Genomic DNA, 15,487 nt, shown 5'->3' on the forward strand with positions numbered 1-15,487 from the left:
CATAGAAGAGATATAAGGTGTGACTTCCTATTCCTGAGCTGAGCGTGGGGTTGTGTTGAGATGGGGTACATAGCACACAGGTAGGCCTGCTTCTCCTTGGGGTGGGTGGATGTCCAGGTATGTGGGGGGAGAGGGGCTGTTGATGACAGCTGACACTCTAGTCCATGCATCTCTCAGTTCTGGTTGCCATGGATACTATTGCACACTGCCCAGAAAGAGGGGCACCATTTTCCCCTGAAGCACTAACATAAATCTGGATGCTAGCCCATGTGCTATTGGTCAGTTCCTCTATGAGGCATGTTAGGGTTTCTGTTCCTGGGAGAAAACATTGTGACCAAAAGCAACTTGGAGAGGAAAGGGTTTATTTCAGATTACAGTTCCACATTGTTGTCCACCACTGAGAGAAGTCAGGGTAGGCACTCAAACAAGGCAGGAGGCAGACAGCAGCTGATGCAGAGGCCATGGAGGGGTGCTGCTTATTGACTTGTTCCTCATGACTAGCTCAGCCTGCTTTCTTAAAGCACCCAGGGCCACCAGCCGTGTGGTGGCACTTCCTACAGTGATGAGCTGGGCCCTTCCACATCAATCAAGAAAATGCCACAGGCTGGCCTATAGACCAATTAGTGGGGACATTTTCTCACCTGAAGTTTTCTCTTTCCAAATAACTCTAGCTTGTGTTAAGATGATACCAAACTAGTTGGCTTGGGGAACTTGCTTCAGAAGGTGAGAGCCAGGCTTTTTGGCCATGCCTGATCATATGTTCAGCCCTATCAAGAGTATATGGAGTAGCTTGGGAATGTGGGCAGTGACTGAAAAGGAGGGAGCTTGAGCCAGATGGTGACTGTGGCATAAGAATTGGAGTCTGTGGCACACTGTTGGTGGAAAGGTTTCACTGAGCAAATAATTTAACACTTACATTGGGCCTGGAGGTCTATTAGCTAGTGGTATTCATCCCACATTAGCTTTTGCCCTGGAGTTCATGATAACCCCAGGCATAGGCACCAAGGCAGGTCTACTCCCCTTTGGGAGAGGGTTCTTCTGGGGCAGTCACAGGGGAGACATATTACAGCTTGATATGATCTGATCCCATGAAACTAAAGCATACATTGTGACCACTGCCTGATCCCTCTCTGACCTGCTCAGCTGGAGAATGGAGGCCCTTTTCATTTATGGGCAGTGATGCTGTTCCTTCCGCTTGGAGCTGAAGAGGCTTCTTGAGATTTTGTCTCCCTAATCTCTCATTCACCTCTGGCCTTGACACTTCCCAGATCCTCCCAAGTCCCTGCAGTTCTTCCCATTCTCCATGCCCCTGTGCCCTCCCTTTGTCCCTTTGTGGCTCTCTTACTGGGCCTAGGATAGAAGACTTTTGCATTTGACTTACTAATTTCCAAAGTGTTGATCAATTAACTTTTTTTTTTTCAGTTGTACCTAAACATCCCAGCCTCAAATGATCATTATAATGACTATGGGGCAATACCAGGTCAAAAGACAGGGACTCTGAGTTTTCTTTTTATTTATTTATTTGTTTTTCTTTTCTTTTTATTAAGAGATTTTCTATTCATTTTACATACCAACCACAGATTCCCCTGTGCTCCCTTCTCCACCCCCCACTCCCCCCACCCCTCATTCCCGCCTCCTCCAAGGCACAGTCTCCCCTGGGGAGTCAGCAGAACCTGGTACACTCAGTTGAGGCAGGTCCAAGTCTCTCCTCCTTGCATCGAGGCTGTGCAAAGTGTCCCACCATAGACACTAGGCTCCAAAAAGCCAGCTCATGCACTAGGGACAGATCCTGATCTCATTGACTGGGGGCCTCCTAAACAGTTCAAGATGAACAACTGAGATTGGAAAAAGTACAGAGACAACCAGCCAAACTAGTGGAGACACATGAACTGTGGACCAATAGCCGAGGAGCCCCCATGGTACTGGACTAGGCCCTCTGGATAAGAGAGACCCTGAGTTTTCTGATGATGGCCTTGGTACTGCATTCTGCCCCATCATGTTCATCAACTTTTGTCTTTCCTGGAATTCTGTTTTCTCATATTTGGGTGGAATGCATTTAGGGTCTCTGTTGGGCCAGCCTCCTCAGCTCTGCATGCAGGTTTGCTCTGTGGTATAAAATGACGCTAGTACGTGTGTCCAACCTTTCTTTTAAAGAAGATTTTAAAAGGAGATTTTTCATTTAGGTGTGTCTCTGTGTGTATATGCCTGTGGAATCCAGAAAAGGACATCAGATACCCTGGAGCTGGAATTCTAGGTAGTTCTGAGTCACCTGGCATGGGTGTTGGGAACTGAACTTAGGTCCTCTGGAAGACCTACCTACAAGGTTGCTTAACCACTGAGCCATCGTCTCCAGCCTGTGCCCAACCTTTTGATGCTACAACACACATTGTCATCTATAGAGTTCACGCTTGAGAACTGTGCAATCAAATTATGAAATTAATCACAAAAGCTTAATTAATCATAATGCTTTACATAAGCTTATTAACTGTCCTCAGACACACATGGCCCATAGGCTGCATTTTGGACAAACCTCTAAGTCTAAAGTGATCTTGGAGCAGTTGTGAGTCTTGCACAGGCTGCATGACTGTTACTGCTGTGTTTGGAGGATTTGGGAAGGTATCAAAACAGAACAGCAGCAGGTGGGCCAGGGCTCTCTTGTTTTGGTAACCAGCAGTTGACTAGTGCTTAGAACAAACTGGTAAAAGATGGCTGAGTGAAAGAACACCATACGTTGGTCTGGGGTTTGTTCCCAACTCTCAGTCATCAGAGACACCAAGTCCCTCTGGCCTGTCCTTTGGTATTGCCTAACGCTAGTCACCTGAAGGTGTGGAGAGGAGAGGAGGAAAAGAAGGAAGAGCAGGAGCATGCTTCCCAGTCTGATAGCATAGTCTGATGTCCTGTGAGTGCGAGAGTTTTGCTGTGAGCTTTCTGGTCCCTGGCCCAGAGTTACAGTCTTGTCTCCTTGGTTGTCTGTTTCCCTTGCAACAGAGGCTCCACAAATCCTACATGTCACTACCATTTGCTGCTGCATTTACTGTTGCTCTCTTGCCATAGAGTATTGAGTCGCTGCTCTGTGGCCCGTTAGTGCTGGCCATCTCCCCTGCTCTGTGGCCTGGCTGGAACCAGGTAAACCAGGAGAGGTATGTCAACCAGCTCAGTGACTTATACCCTTTATATTTCTTGTATCCTTAGATCTTTTTGCTTGGAAAGTGCAAAAGGGCTCAGAGAAATCCCTGAAATACTGTTGGCCTCCCCAGGGCTGAAAGAGAATCCTTGGGATACTAGAGCTTGGAGGTTTGATTATATTCCAATCCCTGTGCAAAATTAAAGAATGTCACACCCTTTGGTTTGTTGCCTTCTTAGATTGGTTACTGTTTTGTTCTGCAGTCTGAGCATGGGAGCCTGTCTGTGGCTTCTTCAGGACTATGGCTCCTGAACCCATCAGGATTATGAATAATAAGTCGCTGTGTGCTATCTGGGCCAGAGTGACAGAAGCTGTACCTTGATGTGCTGTCTTTTGGGGTAGACACTGGACAAACTGGTTTGAGTTAGAAATCAGTCTCTTATCTCTCAGACTGGTACATTCACAGAAGGGGACAGTGGACATGCTGGGGATCACAGAGTTGCTATTGTAAAAGGCATGTGACTCCACAGCCTGGGATATGACAAGAAATGAAGAGGACAGAGAGGCCTGGGGGTCTTGGTTATGTTATTGCTGATCTGTGAATTATAATCAAGGAAAGTTGACAGATAAGGCCTTGGCCTTTGTTGGCTGACTGTTTATTACTTCCTTCAGACTTAATTACCAGCACTGACACAAAGGTGCATTGTATCCATAAGAATGTGGCTTGTGAGAATTGCTCTTAGATGGGCAGGAGAGTTGTGCATGGGTGAGCTGTGAGTGGTTAGATCCCAGAAGATCCCAGTGGTACCATAGGCAGGGCCTCCTCACAGTACCCATGCAAGATGCCTGCTTTGTGTGTTCTCTGGGGCAATCTGTAGAATGCTTTAGTCACTAAATGATGGTGGTAGAACTGAACTGACCTGTGACTCTGGGAAGACCCTTTCTTGCATTTTGGGTGCTGTGAGTCACATCCTAGTTTTTTTGTGCTGACTGCCAGTTAGAACTCTAGACTTTTAGGTGCAGTTCTGCCATGTATCTATGGATGGGATTTTCAAGCATGTTTTACTTGTTGCAAGTTCACTGGTCCATGAAGAAGCTGGGTTGCCTGGTATATTACTTGCATCTCAGATTCCATAACACAGCCTTTGGAGTGTTACTACCTTTGAAAGATAGAAAGAAATGTCAGAAATAAATATTAGGAATGGGTCTTGTTTGGGAAACTACGTAAAATACGAGGTCAACAAAGTTATAACACAGATTCTTCTTCCTCCAGAACTTTCCAGAGCCATTAGTCTGTCTGCATAGCATGTTAATTACTTTTCTCACTGCTATGATTAAAATATCTGGTGGAGGAATTTGAGAAAGGAGAGGTTTCATTTTGGCTCATTCTTGAAGAAGCAATGTAACCCATCATGGCAGAGAGGGGATAGTGGCCGGATCATGAAATGGCTGCTCACATTGCATTGGCAGTCCTGAAGCAATGAGACAGGACAGGAAGGGGGGGAGTTAATAAAACCTCAAGACCCACCCCGCATGATCCATTTCTTCCAGTGCGGTCCATCCACCTCCTAAAGGTTCCACCATCTTTCAAAACAGGCCACCACCTGAGAACCGGGTGTAGAAACCCAGGAATCCAGGGGTCATTCCACATTTGAACAGAAACATATCGGGAAATGGCCAAAGCATTTGTAGAGCGCAGTGAGTCTCATGCCTAGGGGATGGGACACTGCCATATGGGTAATTCTGTAATCTTTGTAATCTATGATTACTGAACTCAGGTTTCTCATGATCGTTGATAATTATGACACTAGGCTAGGGGGTCAGTCTAAAGTGATGACGGTTTTGCTTCCTAAAGGACATCTGATCATTCCCAGAGGTATTTTAGTTGTTATAAATGCAAGTGAGGGTTGCTAATGGCATCTAGTGATGAAGCTAGATGATGCTAAGGCTCTTATACTAGAGAGACATCTCCTTAGCCAGCCAGGGTGCTGAGGCTGAGACAACTAGGTCAGGATAGCCTCACCCCGACTTTATACTTAAGACTCCAGCGCTGGGTGGCTTGGCGACCCTCCACAACCTGATAGAACAGCTAGCTTACCCTGGGGTATGACTGGTCCCTGACTCACACTCTTCTCTATAAGATAGGAGAGATGTAGACATCCAACTCATCCTTACAGCTTCTCTTTTCTCTCACACTCCTGGCTTAAGAACTATATGCTCGCCTGGCGGTGGTGGCACATGCCTTTAATCCCAGCACTTGTGAGGCAGAGCCAGGTGGACCTCTGTGAGTTTGAGGCCAGCCTGGTCTACCAAATGAGTACCAGGAAAGGCATAAAGCTACACAGAGAAACCCTGTCTTGAAAACAAACAAACAAACCAAACAACCAAACAACCAACCAACCAAACAAACAACCACACACACACACAAATGCTGTGGATATCGCTCTGTGTAAATAAAATTCTGATTGGCCAGTAGCCAGGCAGGAAGTATAGGCGGGATAAGGAGAGAAGAAAATTTGGGCAACAGGAAGGCGGAGGGGAAGACACTGCCAGCTGCCACCATGACGAGAAAGATGTAAGGTACTGGTAAGTCATGAGCCACGTGGCAAAGTATAGATTAATAGAAATGGGCTAAATATAAGAGTAAGAGCTAGACAGTGGTAGGCCTGAGCTAATGGCCAAGCAGTTTAAATAATATAAGTGTCTGTGTGTTTATTTTATAAGTGAGTTGTTGGACTAACAGGGCTTGGCAGGGGCTGGAGAGAAGGTCTCCAGCTACAAAAAAAGAACTACATGCTCTTGTATCCATGTACTCAGTGACCATGGGCTGGCAGTTCTGCAACCCAGAGGCTACAGAGAGGTGAGAGGACCATGAAGTCCCCCTTCCCTGTCTTTGTTCTCACCCCAGTGCTAAGCTGGGAGCTGGCTTTGCTCTGTTGCCTGAGAAACTTGGACTTCAAAGCTCTCTCTGTCTGCCAAGAGCCGTTCCCGCAGACAGAACTGAGATTCCAAGATTCTGCCTTTCAGATTAATCATCCTCATGAAGTTTTGAGATCCCATATGGTCTTTGTGAGTACTGTGGGTACTTAGGCTTTGGGGGTTCCACTGGTCTCTCTTTTCCCTAGTAACCCAACCAGAGGAGGTGATGGGAATCCCATCAGAGTCCAGCTTGCAGAGACCCTAGTGAGACCTGGATCCGTATATGCAGCAGAGCCCTATTGGGAAAATGTCAAGAAGATCAGCAGGCATTTTCTGGGCTTCACTCGTACTAAGCTTGTCTAAACCTCAGGTTGTACTCATGATAAAGGCTCGCTCCTGCCATGGGGCCATGTGGAAGCCAAGGTGGAAAGTCACTCCCTGCCTCCCCTCCTCCACACCAATCTTGGGCTCTTCTCACCAGGCTCTCTGAATCTTTAGGATACCAGGCATGTACTGGGAGATTTGCTTCTGGCTTGAAAGGCAGTACAGGGAATAACTGATCCACAGGGGCTTTGCTACCTGCCTGTCCCTTGTCAGTGACTTCCAAGTGTTCACCCTTGACATGTCTTTCATGTTATTTTGAGGACAGAGCGTGCTATCACCTAGGAAAGAAACCTCTGGGCATATCTGTGAGGACATTTCCAGATAGGTTCACCAGGGTGAGAGGACCTGCCCTGGATATGGGGGGTGGGGGGAGCACCATTCCATAGGCTGGGGTCCTGTCTGTGCTCCGCTTCCTGGCTGCAGACACACAGTGACTGCCCACCATCATGATTTTCCACCATGGTTGACTGTGCTTCCAAACTGAGGGCCGGGACGAGCCTCCCATTCCTGAAGCTGCTTTGGTCATGCTTTGCACCACAGAAACAAGAGAAGTAATGGAGCCCCTGTCTGCAGGGCAGGGATCTTTGCCAGAGTGAAGGAGTGGAATTCACACAGCAGACTTCCTTGTCCTCCAGGCTTGGAGAAGGTGGTGGATAACATCTTCCTTGGAGAGAGCTTCTATAATGGAGGATGACAGTGGGAAGAAGCCTGGGCCTTGCCTTTATGGGTTTAGACTTTGGTGAGTGTGCTCATGTTTCATGCTGCTATTTCCTCCACAGCTGTAGAATCGGTAACTATGGAAATTGAGAGAGAGGGGATGAAAGACACTTGATAGGGTTTGTGGGAAGGTGAGAAGGGTGGGTTCTTCTGTGCCAGTGGCCAACATAGATTCAGAATTACATAACTGTCAGGGTCTCTGGTCTCAGCTAACCCTCACAGCCACCATCTACAATGGCTTTTTACCATCATCCTTTCCCAGTGAGGGGGCTGAGCCTTAAGGGAGGCTGCAGACCTGGGCAGGGATGTATGAGTCAGTAGCTAGCATGATGGGGACTTTAACCCATTTAGATGCTAAAGCTAAACTCTGTATTCTGTGTCTCTCATGGGAACTTCTTGACATCCAGTTGGCACTGATTCTCCAGTAGCTCAGAGCTCTAACCAGGGTTTGGAGTTTTAGGGGGATGGATCTGACTGGCCATACATCCAGGACAACATCATGATGCTCACAGGCAGCTTTTAGGAAGAGCTCTGGGCATTGTGCTCAGAAATGACTTGAACTGAATATTAGAACTGAATTCTCCTAGGAAAAATTTCCAAGCTGTGAGAAACACCCCTAAATGGATTATGAAATCATGTTAGTGTGTTGAAACCCATGCTAACAAACAAAAATAGAAGATAGCAAAACACATCCCTTATAACGGTTCTAGGTACTGTTTTCTGAATCCCATCATGCACTGACTGAAGCAGTAGATATGACTGGGTTACCACATAAGACACATACTTTTTATTTTGCCTTTTGCATTTGTTTGATGCACAATGCCTGCATTTATGTATTTATGAAGGACAGTGTGACAGTATATGTCAGTATATTTTCAGTATATGTATGCATTATGTAGTAATCGAGCCATGGTAATTAATATATCCATCACTGCATACATCTCTTATTACTTTGTGGTGGGAACACTGAAAATATTCTAGGTAGGGTCAGGCGTGGTGTATGCCTTTAATACCAGTACTTGGTAGGCAAAGGCCAGCCTGGTTTACTTAACAAGTTCCAGACTGTGTAGGGAGAGCCTGTCTCAAAAACAGTCTTATAGGTTTGGACACACTAGTACAGTATTCAGTACCATCTATTGCTGTGCAATAGAACCCCAGACTTGATCCTTCTGACCTGTCTGAAATTTGGACTTGTATAACAGTCTCCAGCCACATCCCTCATCCTCCCATCCCCCCATCCCCAGACACTGATTACCACTCGCTCTTCTACTCCCTGTTTCTCTAAGATCATCTTCTTGAGATTCCTCATATGAGGGACATCACATGCGGACTGTTTTCTGGTGCCTGGATTATATCACTCACTGCCTTCTAGTCCCATCCATGGTTTTTTTTTTTTTTTTTTTTTGGTTTTTCGAGACAGGGTTTCTCTGTGTAGCTTTCTGCCTTTCCTGGAACTCACTTGGTAGACCAAGCTGGCCTTCAACTCACAGAGATCCGCCTGGCTCTGCCTCCCGAGTGCTGGGATTAAAGGTGTGCGCCACCACTGCCCGGCCCCATCCGTGTTTTAAGTCCCAGGATTTACTTCTCTGTAAAGAGTGAATAGTATTCCATTATGAATATGTGCCACATTTTCTTCTCCATTCTGCATTCTGGTTATTGTGGGTGTAGCACACATTCCTTCCTTAGGTCAAGGTAGAGTGAGTTTAGAAGCCCTGGAGGGAAGGTGGGGTCCTGGCAGATGTTCCTCAAGAGGGCCTCAGTGGTGCTTGATCTTCCAGTCTCTGCTGCAGACAGTGCTAGGGAAGGCAAAGGGCGCAGCAGGACTTGGAGGTATGTTAGGAAGACGGATGGAGCCCCTCTCTGGCAGGCAGGGTCCTCCCTCTCTCTACCCCTTTTCCCATTCAGTCAGAGATCAGCTCTGCTGAAAAGGACAAGAGTCTAGGACAGGTAACACAGAACAGAAAAGCTGTGTGTACCTGTGCTCACCCCAGATGAGCTCTAGGACAGACCACGTGGGTATAAATCTCAGCTGTGCCTCTTACATCCTTGAGACCTGAGCTTCAAAACCTCCCTGTGCCTAGGTTTCTCCCTCTGTTGACAGGGCACGTTGATAGTTCACACCACATGAAGGTATGAGGATTGAGTGGGTTGATATTTAAGGAAGGCTCGGGACCATGCATGGTGGACAACCCTCTTCCCAAAATTAGCCTAGTTGCTGATGGCCCTGTCTGGCTGGGGCTGGAGCATCTGGAGACGCTCAACAGCTGCTCTGTTCATTATGCTCCTGGCTCCACCTCTTAAGGCTCAAAAATGCAGGCTCTGTCTGGACACAGAGACCCATGACAGACAGATTCCAGTGTATTGTCCTAGCAGGGTGCTCGGTTCAGCAGACTCAGGTGTGTTCAAGCCCCTTGGCTTTGGAGGAAGAGTTTCAAGAGTTGCTGGACTCTCCAGAGCACTTAGCTAAAACATTCCACCCGGGGAACTAACAATCGATCACCTTCTGTTCTCAGACACTGGGGCAGAGTGTGTGTCCTCTCTAGCCCAGGGTGACGTGACAGTAGAGAACACAGTACCATACTGTTCCTCCTCCCCAGCTTGGGGTCTGCTGAGGGAGATCAGTGTTAAATAACTCAATCTGCACGGAGACGTAGCATTAAAAGTGCAGTGAGATAGGGGAAATGGATGGGTTGCTAGGAGGAAGAAGAAAGAGGGGCCTTAGTTTAGACTCAGCCGCACTGTGCGCAACTGTCAAAACTGTGCCCATCTTTCAAGGCTTGCAGACATGCCACTGCCCTCATTAAACCTGCCTGCCACCAACACTGACCTCCTGCCATTCCCAGGTCCTCTACTATGTTCTGTCTTTCTCTCCAGTGTCACATTCTCTCTGCATTAGTTTGAAACTCTTGTCTTTTTTACCCTGATGGATGTCCTGGAGACTGGGGGCGGGCGGGGGGGGGGGGGAGGGAGAGACAGACAGACAGACAGACAGACAGACAGACCGACCTGTTGCATGTGGAACTGCTGTGAGCACCCTATCTCTGGGAGATACACAAATGAATTATTGTTGAATGACTAAGTGAACACAGGCATTCATTCCATAACTCCACCAGCCTCTTTAGGAAAAGAACAGATCTCCATCGTGAGGTCAGAGCTCCAGAGTCCACCTGCCTGGGCTTGAGTCTGCCTCTTACAGTGTGATTAAGTGCAGATGCCTCATCTGCAGAACAAGATGTCAAAAATGCCAGTAAGGACAGAAAGACCTCTGCAGGCCTCTTGCTTGGACCCAATCTTGGCACACAGTGCTTTATACATTAGTAGCTATGTGTCTGATGTATCTAAATCTCCCAAATTCCTCCCAAAGCCACTGAAATGTATCTATAATTATTCCTATTTTGTGGCTCAGAAACCTGAGTTTTCAGAGGTTTTTTGGCCTGTTCTAGTTTGTGCAGCAAATTAAATTTAATATGAAAACAAACAAAATTAGGCCCAGGTGCAAACCCAGGAGAGTCTGTATTAAAAATTATTTTATCCTTTTTTAAATTCAGTGTTGTTGTGCATTGAATCTAGGGCCTTACACATATTAAGCCATCAGTTCTCAGTCTCTGAGTCACTACCCCTTGGTGGGGAGTTGAACAACCCTTTCACAGGGGTCACTTACATCAGAAAACAGACATGTATATTATAATTCATAAAAGTAGCAAAATTACAGTTATGAAGTAGCAATGAAAATAACTTTATGGTTGGGGGGGTGTCACCACAACATGAGGAGCTGTATTAAAGGGTCACAGCATTAAGAAGGTAGAGAACCATTGTGTTAGACCTCTGAGTTGTGGCCTCAGCCCTTTTTCTTTCCAGACAAGGCCTCACACATTTAACCCAGCTGGCTTTGAACTAATTGTAGCTAAGACATGACTTGGAGTTGTGAGCCACCTTCTCCCAATAACTGGCATGGCCATCAAGTTTCCTGGAGCTCTTACTGTTTTGTGCCGGTCACCTGTCTAGCTGATCTTTAACTCTGTCCTCAGAGGACGGGCTGTTAGTGTCCCAGAAGCCCACACTGTTGGCTAAAGACTAAGATGATACTTATGAGCCACTGGACATTTGACATGGATGCTGGCTCTGGGAAGGATCAGGCTTGGAATTCTCAACTGCAAGGGGAAGGGATGTTTGTTATATTTGTCTCGAAGTATCAGCTCCCCAACCATTTTCCTGAGGGTCCCAAGGTGGAAGATGTACCCAGGAGCCCTGTGGCCTGCTGCATCAGAGGCTCTTGGAAATGGCTGGAGGTTTTCAGGTTCCTGCAGATGCAGGAGGGTAGCCAGCTCTATGTTGGCATGGGTAGAAGAGAGAGGAAGGCATTTGCTTGGTCTGATTTTTCATTCTGTGGCCTGTAGTCTTGAGACTATCTAGCCCCCACCCCCTGAGGTCTCCTTCCTCTCCATCAGCAGTGACAAGCTGTGTCTGCATTCTTTTCCTTGGATCCTTCTTAAGGTATCGGACCCATAGCTCTGTCTGCTCTAATCTTTCTGAGAATAAAAAATTATACCCCTCATTTTTTTTCCAGGAGGAGAGGGGTATAATTTGTGACTAAAACCAGGGTTCTCAGGCTGTGAAAATATCTACTGCTTAGCTGTTTCCATATGGATTAGAGATGGCATTTATAGCTCAGATCCAGAGGACAAGCCATGTTTTTATCACTGAATATCCTCTCCTGGAGGTTCCCCATGAAAAGTAAGGCTTGCGGAGCCAGGATGGGAGACAGCCAAGGCTCATTAACCTACTCATTCATTTTCATATTCATTCTTACCCTCTCTCTTTCTCTCTCTCTCCCATTCTACCCTTCTCCCCCAACCATGAAAAACAATAGCGTAATTTTTGCTAAATTCAACCTCAAGGTACAAATCCTGCAGAACATCACATTAATTAGATACTCTAATTTCCAAGGAGAGCCTCCTGTGCCGGCATCCATTGGTTAGCTTCAGTGATAAAAGGAGCAAAGGGCGAATCTCATGTGCCCTTATCATTCACATGGTTCCTTGAGGAGGATAAGGCACTGTGAACATTACAACTTCAAATGAGAGTGTTGTTGCCTAGAGTTACTACCGTGCCACACTACAGAGTGATGGCTTCCAACTACAGAAACGTATTACCTTCCAGTTCTGGAAGTCAGGAGTTGACAACCAAGGTGTGGCTAAGCCACTGCCTCTGGGACATCTGTCGGGAAACTCCTTCCTGTCTCTCCAGTGTCGCTGCTGGTGCAGCCAGCCTGGGTGTTCCTGGGCATTCTTTGACTTGCAGTTGTAGCGTTCTCATCTCTGTCATCATGTGGTCTCTGTCATCATGTGGTCTCTGTCATCATGTGGTCTCTGTCATCATGTGGTCTGTCTTTGGCTGGGTATGTGCCTTCATATGACATCATCTGTGTGGGGGGGTTCCCTAGTAGCTTTATGTCTGAACTTGGTTCCATCCACAAAGACCCTGTTTGTGAATGAGACTACTTTTGTATGTTTGGTGGGTTAGGAATGAGGCATATGTTTTTTTGGGGTGGCACATTGTAAGTCTTTACAGGTGATGTGTTAGAGGGATGGGTCAGGGTTTCTTCGGAAACCTAATGAGAGGAAGCAGACAATGTTGAGGTTTGTTCTGGCTAATCTTTTGTCAACTTAGTACAAGCCAGGCTTGTCTGGGAAGAGGGAACCTCAGTTAAGAGAGTGCCTCCATAAGGTGGCCAGTAGGAAAGTCTATGGGGGAATTTTCTTGATTAGTGATCATCGTGAAAGGGACCAGCCTATTGTTGGCAGTGCCATTCCTGGGCAGATGGTTCTGGATGTATAAGAATGCAGGCTGCATACGCTATGAGGAGCAAATCAATGAGCAGGTGTTTAAGTTGGGGGAGGAAGCCTTTGGTCAGATGAGTTTGGGCAACACTGTCTTGATTTAAGTCAATCAAGCCCCTTAATACAGGAGAATCATGAGTGTTGAGGTGGGGGAGAGGGGAGACACACCTCACATGTACGTTCTTGTGGATGTTGGTGCACATGTGGGTGAACAGGCACATGTGTAATCGAGCATGCACGGAAGTAACAGCACAACTGTGACCATTGGAGTTTACCTTCTGCACTGTTTGCACTGTTTGAGACAGGGGTCTCATCCCTAGCTGGCCCCAAAGGTTCTGAGGATCCTCTTGTCTCTGCATATCATCTCTCCAATGGAGCGTTGGGACTATAGACACATGAGCTACTATGCCTAGCTTTTACATAGGTCCTTAAGTTATCTGAAGTTACATCTTCATACTTGTGCAGAAAGTGCTTTCCCTAGTGAGCCATCTCCCTAACCCTGAGCTTTAGTGTGTGTGTGTGTGTGTGTGTGTGTGTGTGTGTGTGTGTGTGTGTGTACGTGTACACAAGTGGGCATAAGTTATGCATGTGCAGGGGGTCAGAGGGTAACTGTGTGTCAGTTCTCAGATGCTTTGCATCTTTTCTTTGAGACAAGGTCTCTCATTGGACCTTTACCATGGAGGCCAGCCTCGATGGTCTGTAGGCTTCTAGGAATCCACCTGTCTTCACCTCTTAGCTCGTCATTGCTGGGATTACAAGCAGCGCATGCTACTGTGCCTGGCTTTTTACATGAGTACTGAGGATCTAAACCCACTTTCTTATGCTTTGGAGGCAAGCTCTTTATTAGTTGAGCCATCTCCCCAGCCCAGATACTGAGTTTTCAGTGTACTTCTTAATGCACGCTAAATTGAATCCTTTTGGGAGGGGAGTCGTGACATTTCCAGGTTGCATTGTACTGATAAGAGAACTACCCATTTTTGTTGCTGTATCCCTTCCAATTTGTATCCTTCAGAACGGAAAAATGTGGTACCAGACTTTGTCAAGGCTTTCAATGGGCTTGTAGGAAGTCTGGAATTTTTTAATAAAGTGTGAAGATGATATGAAATTCAAATTTTAATGTCTACAAATAAAGTTTCATGGGCATATAACCATATTCATTTGCTTATGTATCATCTTTGGCCACTTTTACCCCAGAGTATCAGAATTAAATAAAGTAGTGACTTATGGTCACTAAGGCAGTAGCTAGCCACATGGGCCATCACAGGAACAGTGTACCGGCCCCTTGTCTAGTGAGGCCCAGAGGTGCCCCTATAGTTGTAATCTCTGACATTGAAGGCTTGGTCCCCAGCCTGTGATGCTGTTGGGAAGTAAGGAATTTTAAGGGGTGGAGCCTAGTTGAAGGATGGTAGGATACTGGAGAGAGTTCTCCTGAAAGGAAAAGTTGAGTCTGTATTACTTCCTGCTTCTTCTTTTTCTTCCTGGCTTCTATGAGGATAACCAAAAGCCTTTTCTGCCACATGCTCACACCATGATGTAATCTGCTACCACAAGACCAAATGACCACAGACTAAAATCTCTGAAACTCTTGATCCAAAATAACCTTCCCTCACCCCATCAAGCTGATGAGCTTAGGCATTTTGGTATAGTAATAAAAGATGATTAAAACAGGCCCTAACCTTGTATTTGCAAATACTTTGAATGCTATAAAGGGGATGTGTGAGGACCATACAATTGGGAGGTTTCATTGCCTCCTGATGATGCTGCAGTAGGTGGAGATGGTAGGATAAGTCTTCTAGAAAAAGCTCTTAAAGACTAGGTCTGAAACAGGGCTGGGTAGAGAAGGGGAATAATACATGAAGGTCTGATTCAGAAAAGAGGCATGGGAGCAAGTTCCAGTGTAGCTGGCGCATAAAGAAAGACAGACCGAAGTTATTTGAGGCATGGCCAGCAAAAACCAGTCACTCCAGAGCATCTCTCGGGACCATGCTGAGTGTGATGGCCACTCTTCACTGTGAACTTGACATTTCTGGGAAGAATTCTCAACTGAAGAATTGCCTCTATCAGATTGGCCTGTGGGCATGTCTGTGGGTCTTTCTTTGATTGCTAACTGATATAGGGGGGCCCAGCCCATTGTGGTTGGTACCATCCCTAGGCTTGTGGGCCTGGGCTATATTAGAAAGGTAGTTGAGCATCAGTACAGCAGCAAACCAGTACACACTGTTCTTCTCTAGCTTCTGCTTCAGTTCCTGCCTCCAGATTCCTGCCCAGAATTCCCTCCATAATGGACTGTAACCTGTAAAAGAACATAAACCTCTTCTTCCATGTGTAGCTTTTGAACATGGCGTTTTTCAGAGTAGCTGAGGTAGGACCCTGAAGATTCTGAACTTCACCCAGGGAGTCGGATATCACTAAAGGGTGTGAGCACAGGAGTGAGGTGATGGGTCAAATGCTGTGAAGTCTCTCTTGTGTCATCATGAAGAATGAGCCTAGGCCTGGAACATGT

The 15,487-nt window shown here is 46.5% G+C and overlaps 1 protein-coding gene across 20 annotated transcripts in view; it reads left to right on the forward strand.

The window, feature by feature from the left end:
• Window positions 1-15,487, forward strand: part of Kcnma1 (potassium calcium-activated channel subfamily M alpha 1) — a 701,946-nt gene that overhangs the window by 168,031 nt on the left and 518,428 nt on the right. The gene's annotated exons all lie outside the window — the stretch shown is intronic.

This window comes from Onychomys torridus, chromosome 9 (assembly GCF_903995425.1).
Source record: "Onychomys torridus chromosome 9, mOncTor1.1, whole genome shotgun sequence".
NCBI lineage: Eukaryota > Metazoa > Chordata > Mammalia > Rodentia > Cricetidae > Onychomys > Onychomys torridus.